At 53.6% G+C, this 9,146-nt stretch overlaps 1 pseudogene; it reads right to left on the bottom strand.

Annotated features, from left to right (window-relative positions):
- Positions 1-8,562: 8,562 nt before the first annotated feature.
- Positions 8,563-8,700, bottom strand: LOC138288692 (U1 spliceosomal RNA; annotated as a pseudogene).
- Between the last annotated feature and the right edge of the window lie 446 nt (positions 8,701-9,146).

Genomic DNA, 9,146 nt, shown 5'->3' with positions numbered 1-9,146 from the left:
GCACAGATCCATCAAGGCGGCTCCAGGTGAAATTCCTGGCGTCCGCCCCCATGGATCCAATGACGTCCGTCCGGGAGGCCTCACCCACCATCTCCGCTAGGAGTTTCGCACCATCATCCAACCATCCTTCCTTAGCTCTGGTCCCACATCGACCACCACTCTCTAGTATACAGTTGAAATCCCCACCCATCATGATTGTTCTGGAGGTGACCAGCTGTGGTCTGAGGCGCTGGAACAGCTCCCGTCTCTCACCTACATCAGAAGGTGCATACACATTGATCAGTCTAACCGGTTCTCCTGCCCATGAGCCGTCAACGACAAGAGCCCTGCCGCCTTCCAGCTCGGTGACCGAGTCCACTGTGAAGCACCTCCCTCTGACTAAGGTAGCGACTCCTACAGACTTACTGCTGTTCCCCCCAGACCAAAAAGAAGGCCCAAATGCCCACTGCTGTTCTAGGTGTGTGTATGAAGCTGAAAAAGGGATGGAGCATTCCTGAATCATGTACACATCACATTCCTGGCTGGCAAGAAAGTTCAAGGTGCTAGCACATCTGCGCTTGTCTCTGATACTTCTCACATTTATGGAAAACAATGAAATAGCCATCTTAATTAGTGTTTAAGAGTTTAACTTAGGCTTAAATACTAACTATCAAGTCAGAGTAATTAGCTGTTTTCACACAGTGACAAGGCTACTTACAGGGCTGGTCAGGCTCCTGGCTGGTCTCCGGCGCGGGGGCTGTTGTCTCGGCCACCGTTGCTTGGTGCTTCTCTGAGGCTGGCTTGCCCACGTGGCTGGTCTCTGGCTCTTCCTCCTCCATGGAGGTCTCTTCCTTCTCAGCTATTGCTGGCGATGGTGGTGGGGACGCTTCCATGACGCTGGCTAGCGCCCTCATCTCCTGCAGCACTCTGGTGACTTGGTCCAGTTGGTCATCTGGACCCTCATTCCCTGGTTGTTCTTCTTCTTCTGACTCCTCTGGATCGGAGTTGGGGTTGTGGTTGCTCAGGTGTTTCTTCCTTGTCTTCTTTGTTACTTGTGGGGGACTGTGCCTCCTTTTCCTGCGCTCCTGTTTTGTCCAGGGTTCTTCTTCCTGGATCTCAGAGGCGGGTTGGGGAGCGTTGTCTGTTGGCATACTCTCAGGGATGGCAGGCATTCCTTCTTTTGTGCTCTGTGGCTCCAGGACTGGGGTGGAGCCTTGGTCAGGTTTGACTTGCTCCTGCCTGGGGCCTTTCCTCCTCCCAGTTTCCTTGGTCTTTCTGGGTGCTGGGACTGGAAGGCTGGCCACGGCAGCCTCCTCCTGTGCCTCTCTCCCAGGGGGTTTGGCCGCCTGGGCGTAGGACTTGGCTCTTTGCGGGCAGTCTTTGAAACGGTGGCCCACGGCACCGCAGAGGTTGCAGGGGGCTTCCTCTTTGCATGCCCTGACTGTGTGTCCTTCTCTTTTGCAGTTCTTGCACACTTGCACTGTGCAATCTTTAGCGGTGTGGCCCGGTTTACTACACTTGTTGCACAGTCTGGGCTGCCCGGGATAGTAGAGGTAGCCCGAGTCGCGCCCTAGGCAGAAGCTTGAAGGAGGGTGATGGATTCCATCCGGGGCGGCCGGGTCCTCTTTCAGCTTCACCATGACTGTCTATTTACCATCCCATATGCCATCACTGTCCAGGTTGCGGGAGGGTTCTCTCGTCACTGTGCAGTGTCGGCGTAGGATGGTGGTCAGGTCCTGGATGTTGACATGCGGGTTGTAGACGTGCACGGTCATCCTCTTCACCTCCAACACGAGTTGGCACTCCAGGTGGAAGTCGGCGAAGGGTTTCTCGTCCCGTCTTGACCAGCACATCTGCCAGTATCTCCTGCAGATTGATTCCGACATGAACGTCAGCAGGTAAGTGCCTTTGGGTGCATCCGACATTATGCACCAAATCTCTGCTGCTGTGAACCCCATCTTGGTCACCAGCAACTCTGTGAAAGTCTTTTTGCTCAGCTCTGGTGTGGATCCGTCCGATTCCACCTTCCTCTGCATCTTCACCGTGTTGTGGAACCAGGGGTTCAGCGGTCTGCTCATCCTGTCCTTGCTGTTGCGGCGTGCCTTGGGAAGGGTCCTTCAGGGAGCTACAGCAGGTAGGTACTCCTCAGGCCTACTCCTGGTGGCTGGCAGTGGTTCCCTTCAGGCAGGCAGGGAAGCTTGGCAGGCAGGGGATCCCCTCAGCAGGCAGGCAGGCAGGCCTCAGTATCCAGGCAGCTCCAGCAGGCAAGGAAGGGTCTCCAGCAGGCAAGCAGCTCCAGCAGACAGGTGAGAGTCCACAGCAGGCGGTTCCAGCAGGCAGGCGAAGTCCACAGCAGGCAGGCAGGTTTTAGCAGGCAGGTATCTTCAGCAGGATGCAGCTCCAGTAATAGCACTTAAAAGTGCCCTTGTGTGCATATAGCACCAGGTAGCTCTTTGGCAGAACAGTGACCTCTAGTAGACACTAAAGGTACTGCAGGCACTTTTTTTTTTTTTTTTTTTTTTTTTTTTTTAAGTTTCAAAAACCTTTATTAAGTGCTTTAAGTAGGCGATACATAGGTTTTTAAAGAGTGGTACCTCTTCCCTTAGGAAGGGCAGTCCACTTCAACTTTGTTTCAAATCACATTTTAACAACACAGTCAGTTTACATATGAAATAAGTAGTAAAGGGGGGTTTGGTTTCTTGGGGCAGTGTGGGGAGTTCAGTGGGAAGGAGGGGTTAGGGTTTACAGTTCTTCCTCCTTCTCACCCTCCTTGTTGTCCTTGTCTGTGTAGTCTCTCAGCAGGTTGAGTACCATTCGGCGGCACGCTTCCCTGCTCACCACCTCCCCGTTGGTCACCAGTCGGGTTCTGGCATACAAGAGGATGTCCTTTACGCAGCAGAGGATTCTCCAGCATCCTTGGATAGCCTCCACTGAGTGTGTCTTTGGAAACAGCCCATACAGCACAGAGTGGTGAGTGATGTTTGGGTATGGGATGTGGGCTTCCATTTCTTGTTTTAAGGCTCCCCGCAGTCTCTGGGCAAAGGGGCAGGCCCAGAACAGATGGTATGTAGTTTCCTCTGCAGAGCATCCCCTTGGGCATTCTCTGTGTGGGCACAGGCCCCTGCTGTGCATGAATGACCGGACTGGCAGTCCCCCTTTCACGGCCATCCATGCAATGTCTTTGTGTCTGTTGGTTAGGGATGGGGAGGATACATTTTCCCACACCCTTGTTGCTGTCGCAGGTGGCAGGTCGCTCACTGGTTCTGTGGTGTCCCTTGACCTGATTAGTCTGTGGATTGTCCTGGGCTTCCATAGGCTTGGTGTGACACAGTTCAGCCCAAATTCCACCACAAACTTCTCAATCTCCTTGTAGTACCAGGGGAGGTCCCAGTTGAACATTGTTGCATTCTCCCACTTATCCCATCCCAGTCTTCTCCATACTGGGAGCAGGAAGAAGCGGAAGACCTTGTAAGCTGAGTGATCCTTGTTCTCGTTCGTCAGGGTTATTCGGACGCAGCCACACACAAAGAAGGCTCTGAGGATTGTCGGGATGTCAGGGACTGCTTTCCCTCCCTTGCGATGCTCCTTGTGCATGACTGTCCTTTTCACCCTGTCCATCTTTGAGTGCCAAACAAAGTGGAAAACCATGCTGTTCACAGCCCGTGCTACGTTGGCCAGGAGTGGCCAGGCCTGTGTCACATACTGCAGCACGGGCAGTGCGTCGTTCCTGAGCACCAGAGCCTTTCCTTCAATGCTCAGGTGTCTCAAGCTCCAAAAGCCCAGTTTCTGCTTGACTTTGGCCAGGCGTTCGTTCCAGCTTTTCGCCGCCGCTCCTGGTCCCCCAAACCAGATACCGAGGATCTTTACCAGTCCTGCCTCAACGGGGAAAGGGAGAGGCTCATTACATAGGTCCCAGCGGCCAAAAAGCTTTGCCTGTGATTTGTCCACGTTGATCTTTGCTCCTGATGCTTTGCCAAAGTCCTTGCATGCCTCCAGCAGGGACTGGACCAATTTCCCATCCGTGCAGAAGAGGGTGACGTCGTCCATGTACAGCGAACACTTGACTTCTTTCTTTGCGTCTCCTGGTGTCGGGATCCCTCTGATGTTCGGGTTCTTCCTGATGTACTCCGCGAGTAGCTCTATAACCAAAACAAACAAAGAGGGCGAGAGCGGGCAGCCTTGTCTTACCCCAGACCTGATAGGAAAGGGGTCTGTTTTCCAACCATTTACCATGACTGAACTGAAAATGTCTGTATACATTATTCTAACATAATTGCAGAAGCGCTCCCCCAGCCCAAAACCCTGCAGTACCCTCTCCATGAACTCATGGGAGACGCGGTCGAAGGCCTTTTCCTGATCGAGACAGACCAGCGCAGCGTGGATATTCCGGTCTGTGATGTATTGGATCGTGTCCCTGATCAGTGCTAGGCTGTCCGCCACTCTGCGTCCTGGAACCCCACAGGTCTGGTCTGGGTGAACTAACTCTCCCATAGCGCTCTTGAGTCTATTCACCATTGTCTTTGCCAGGATCTTGTAGTCCACATTCAGGAGAGAGATGGGACGCCAGTTCTTGAGGTCACATCTCTCCCCCTTATGTTTATACAGGAGCGCGATCGTTCCTTCCCTTAATGTGTGGGGCATGACTCCCTCCTGCTCCATCTCCTCATACAGCTCCAGAAGGTCTGGTCCCACTAGGTCCCACAGTGAAGTGTAGAATTCAATTGGTAGACCATCACTGCCTGGTGTCTTTCCTGACTTGAAGGATTTAACTGCAATGTGCAGCTCCTCCAGAGTGAGGGGTGCGTTGAGGACTTCCCTTGCTGGTGTGGAAACCTTTCTCGGGATACCTGCCAAAAACCTTTCTGCCTGATCCCCATCTGACCTCTTCTCTGAGTAGAGGTCCCCATAGAAATCTGTCACAGCCTTCCTAATGTCTTCCTTGGTGTCACACAAAATTCCCTCCCTGTTGCGCAGTTGAACCAGTGGGGTGTGCGCAGAGTGGACTTTCTTAAAGAAGAAGGAGTTGCATTTCTCCCCCTTTTCCAGGTTCTCCACCTTAGAACGGAAGATGATCCTCCTGGATTCCTCATGAAAGTGCTCGCTCAGCTCTTTCTTGACTGCCTCCAGAGGTTCATGACGTCCCATCCCCGGAGTTGGAGGTCGAGCAGTTCTTGCAGCTGTTGCTGCAGTCTACTGAACTCCCTCTTCCTCCCCCTTGCTGCTTTCCTGCCCACGTTCTTAAAGAAATCCTGAATCCTGCCTTTCACCCATTCCCAACATTCCCCTATGGACTGGAAGGTGTCTTTCATGTCTTGCCACTCACTGTAAGTCCTCCTCAGCTCCTCCTGTACATCCTCTCTCCCCAGCAGAGAGCTATTCAGTTTCCAGGTGCCCGGACCTGTCAGGAACTTCCCTGTTAGTTCCCCCTGAAACCTGATAGCCCTGTGGTCAGAGAAATGCACTGTCACCATGGAGTGCTGCCTGATCCTCACTGATCTAGAGGTGAAAACAAAGTCTATCCTGGATCGCACAGATCCATCAGGGCGGCTCCAGGTGAAATTCCTGGCGTCCGCCCTCATGGATCCAATGACGTCCGTCAGGGAGGCCTCACCCACCATCTCCGCTAGGAGTTTCGCACCATCATCCATCCATCCTTCCTTAGCTCTGGTCCCACATCGACCACCACTCTCTAGTATACAGTTGAAATCCCCACCCATCATGATTGTTCTGCAGGTGACCAGCTGTGGTCTGAGGCGCTGGAACAGCTCCCGTCTCTCACCTACATCAGAAGGCGCATACACATTGATCAGTCTAACCGGTTCTCCTGCCCATGAGCCGTCAACGACAAGAGCCCTGCCGCCTTCCAGCTCGGTGACCGAGTCCACTGTGAAGCACCTCCCTCTGACTAAGGTAGCGACTCCTACAGACCTACTGCTGTTCCCCCCAGACCAAAAAGAAGGCCCAAATGCCCACTGCTGTTCTAGGTGGGTGTATGAAGCTGAAAAGGGGATGGAGCATTCCTGAATCATGTACACATCACATTCCTGGCTGGCAAGAAAGTTCAAGGTGCTAGCACATCTGCGCTTGTCTCTGATACTTCTCACATTTATGGAAAACAATGAAATAGCCATCTTAATTAGTGTTTAAGAGTTTAACTTAGGCTCAAATACTAACTATCAAGTCAGAGTAATTAGCTGTTATCACACAGTGACAAGTCTACTTACAGGGCTGGTCAGGCTCCTGGCGGGTCTCCGGCGCGGGGGCTGTTGTCTTGGCCACCGTTGCTTGGTGCTTCTCTGAGGCTGGCTTGCCCACGTGGCTGGTCTCTGGCTCTTCCTCCTCCATGGAGGCCTCTTCCTTCTCAGCTATTGCTGGCGATGGTGGTGGGGACGCTTCCATGACGCTGGCTAGCGCCCTCATCTCCTGCAGCACTCTGGTGACTTGCTCCAGTTGGTCATCTGGACCCTCATTCCCTGGTTGTTCTTCTTCTTCTGACTCCTCTGGATCGGAGTTGGGGTTGTGGTTGCTCAGGTGTTTCTTCCTGGTCTTCTTTGTTACTTGTGGGGGACTGTGCCTCCTTTTCCTGCGCTCCTGTTTTGTCCAGGGTTCTTCTTCCTGGTTCTCAGAGGCGAGTTGGGGAGCGTTGTCTGTTGGCATACTCTCAGGGATGGCAGGCATTCCTTCTTCTGTGCTCTGTGGCTCGAGGACTGGCGTGGAGCCTTGGTCAGGTTTGACTTGCTCCTGCCTGGGGCCTTTCCTCCTCCCAGTTTCCTTGGTCTTTCTGGGTGCTGGGACTGGAAGGCTGGCCACGGCAGCCTCCTCCTGTGCCTCTCTCCCAGGAGGTTTGGCCGCCTGGGCGTAGGACTTGGCTCTTTGCGGGCAGTCTTTGAAACGGTGGCCCACGGCACCGCAGAGGTTGCAGGGGGCTTCCTCTTTGCATGCCCTGGCTGTGTGTCCTTCTCTTTTGCAGTTCTTGCACACTTGCACTGTGCAATCTTTAGCGGTGTGGCCCGGTTTACTACACTTGTTGCACAGTCTGGGCTGCCCGGGGTAGTAGAGGTAGCCCGAGTCGCGCCCTAGGGAGAAGCTTGAAGGAGGGTGATGGATTCCATCCGGGGCGGCCGGGTCCTCTTTCAGCTTCACCATGACTGTCCATTTACCATCCCATATTCCATCACTGTCCAGGTTGCGGGAGGGTTCTCTCGTCACTGTGCAGTGTCGGCGTAGGAAGGTGGTCAGGTCCTGGATGTTGACATGCGGGTTGTAGACGTGCACGGTCATCCTCTTCACCTCCAACACGAGTTGGCACTCCAGGTGGAAGTCGGCGAAGGGTTTCTCGTCCCGTCTTGACCAGCACATCTGCCAGTATCTCCTGCAGATTGATTCCGACATGAACGTCAGCAGGTAAGTGCCTTTGGGTGCATCTGACATTATGCACCAAATCTCAGCTGCTGTGAACCCCATCTTGGTCACCAGCAACTCTGTGAAAGTCTTTCTGCTCAGCTCTGGTGTGGAGCCATCCGATTCCACCTTCCTCTGCATCTTCACCGTGTTGTGGAACCAGGGGTTCAGCGGTCTGCTCATCCTGTCCTTGCTGTTGCGGCGTGCCTTGGGAAGGGTCCTTCAGGGAGCTGCAGCAGGTAGGTACTCCTCAGGCCTGCTCCTGGTGGCTGGCAGTGGTTCCCTTCAGGCAGGCAGGGAAGCTTGGCAAGCAGGGGTTCCCCTCAGCAGGCAGGCAGGCAGGCCTCAGTATCCAGGCAGCTCCAGCAGGCAAGGAAGGGTCTCCAGCAGGCAAGCAGCTCCAGCAGGCAGGTGAGAGTCCACAGCAGGCGGTTCCAGCAGGCAGGCGAAGTCCACAGCAGGCAGGTGAAGGTCCACAGCAGGCAGGCAGGTTTCAGCAGGCAGGTATCTTCAGAAGGATGCAGCTCCAGTAATAGCACTTAAAAGTGCCCTTGTGTGCATATAGCACCAGGTAGTTCTTTGGCAGAACAGTGACCTCTAGTGGACACTAAAGGTACTGCAGGCACGGGGTGATCGTGGTGTCTCCCCTGCCAGGTAAGTATGAGCTGGAAGGGCACAGGGCAAGGGGGGCCTGCTTGGCATCTCCCTGCAGAGCGAGGGGGGCATCCACAGAGGCATGGCCTGAGGTGGGGCAGAGCATGGGCGTGGGGGCGCAAAGTGACCAGCCAAGGCCCCTCAGTCCCTTTGGGCATGGGGTTGCCTAGCCAAAGCTGCTTCCCACAAGCCTCAGCCGGCCGGCCAGCAAAATCTGCATGCCCACGCCTTCCAGCAGAGTCAATCAGGGCTCTGCTTTCACTATCCTGTCCATTGCTGAGAATTGGGGCAAGCGTAGAGTAGAGCAAGGTGACAGGTGGGCTGGCCAGGTTCGAAAGCAGGCCCAGAAACTGATTTTAATGCCCTTTCCCGACTCAACCCAGGCTCCTGAGTTTGCATGCCGCTCTCCCTTGCCCAGACCTCTTTTCACCGTGCTGCCGCATCCCACCCATAAAAAAGCTCCAAAAACGGTTAAGGATGTTCCTGATTCATTTTAATTTATGTTTTCTTTTTCTTGACACCAAAGATCAGGGGAAAGCGCGAACGCAGTCCCCCACTACCAGAAATTCTGCAGTCGAGTATCCCGCATTTGGGGACATCGCAGGGGTCAGCACATCCGAAGTGCAATGGATGAGCCTCACCCTGGGAGAATCACCTTTTTTTTTTTTTTTTTTTTTTTAAAGTTTCAAAAACCTTTATTAAGTGCTTTAAGTAGGCGATACATAGGTTTTTAAAGAGTAGTACCTCTTCCCTTAGGAAGGGCAGTCCACTTCAACTTTGTTTCAAATCACATTTTAACAACACAGTCAGTTTACATATGAAATGAGTAGTAAAGGGGGTTTGGTTTCTTGGGGCAGTGTGGGGAGTTCAGTGGGAAGGAGGGGTTAGGGTTTACAGTTCTTCCTCCTTCTCACCCTCCTTGTTGTCCTTGTCTGTGTAATCTCTCAGCAGGTTGAGTACCATTCGGCGGAACGCTTCCCTGCTCACCACCTCCCCGTTGGTCACCAGTCGGGTCCTGGCATACGAGAGGATGTCCTTTACGCAGCAGAGGATTCTCCAGCATCCTTGGATGGCCTCCACTGAGTGTGTCTTTGGAAACAGCCCATACAGCA

This window comes from Pleurodeles waltl, chromosome 4_1 (assembly GCF_031143425.1).
Source record: "Pleurodeles waltl isolate 20211129_DDA chromosome 4_1, aPleWal1.hap1.20221129, whole genome shotgun sequence".
Lineage (NCBI taxonomy): Eukaryota > Metazoa > Chordata > Amphibia > Caudata > Salamandridae > Pleurodeles > Pleurodeles waltl.
Note: the sequence above shows the minus strand (reverse complement) of the source record. Positions and strands in the feature narration are given on the sequence as shown.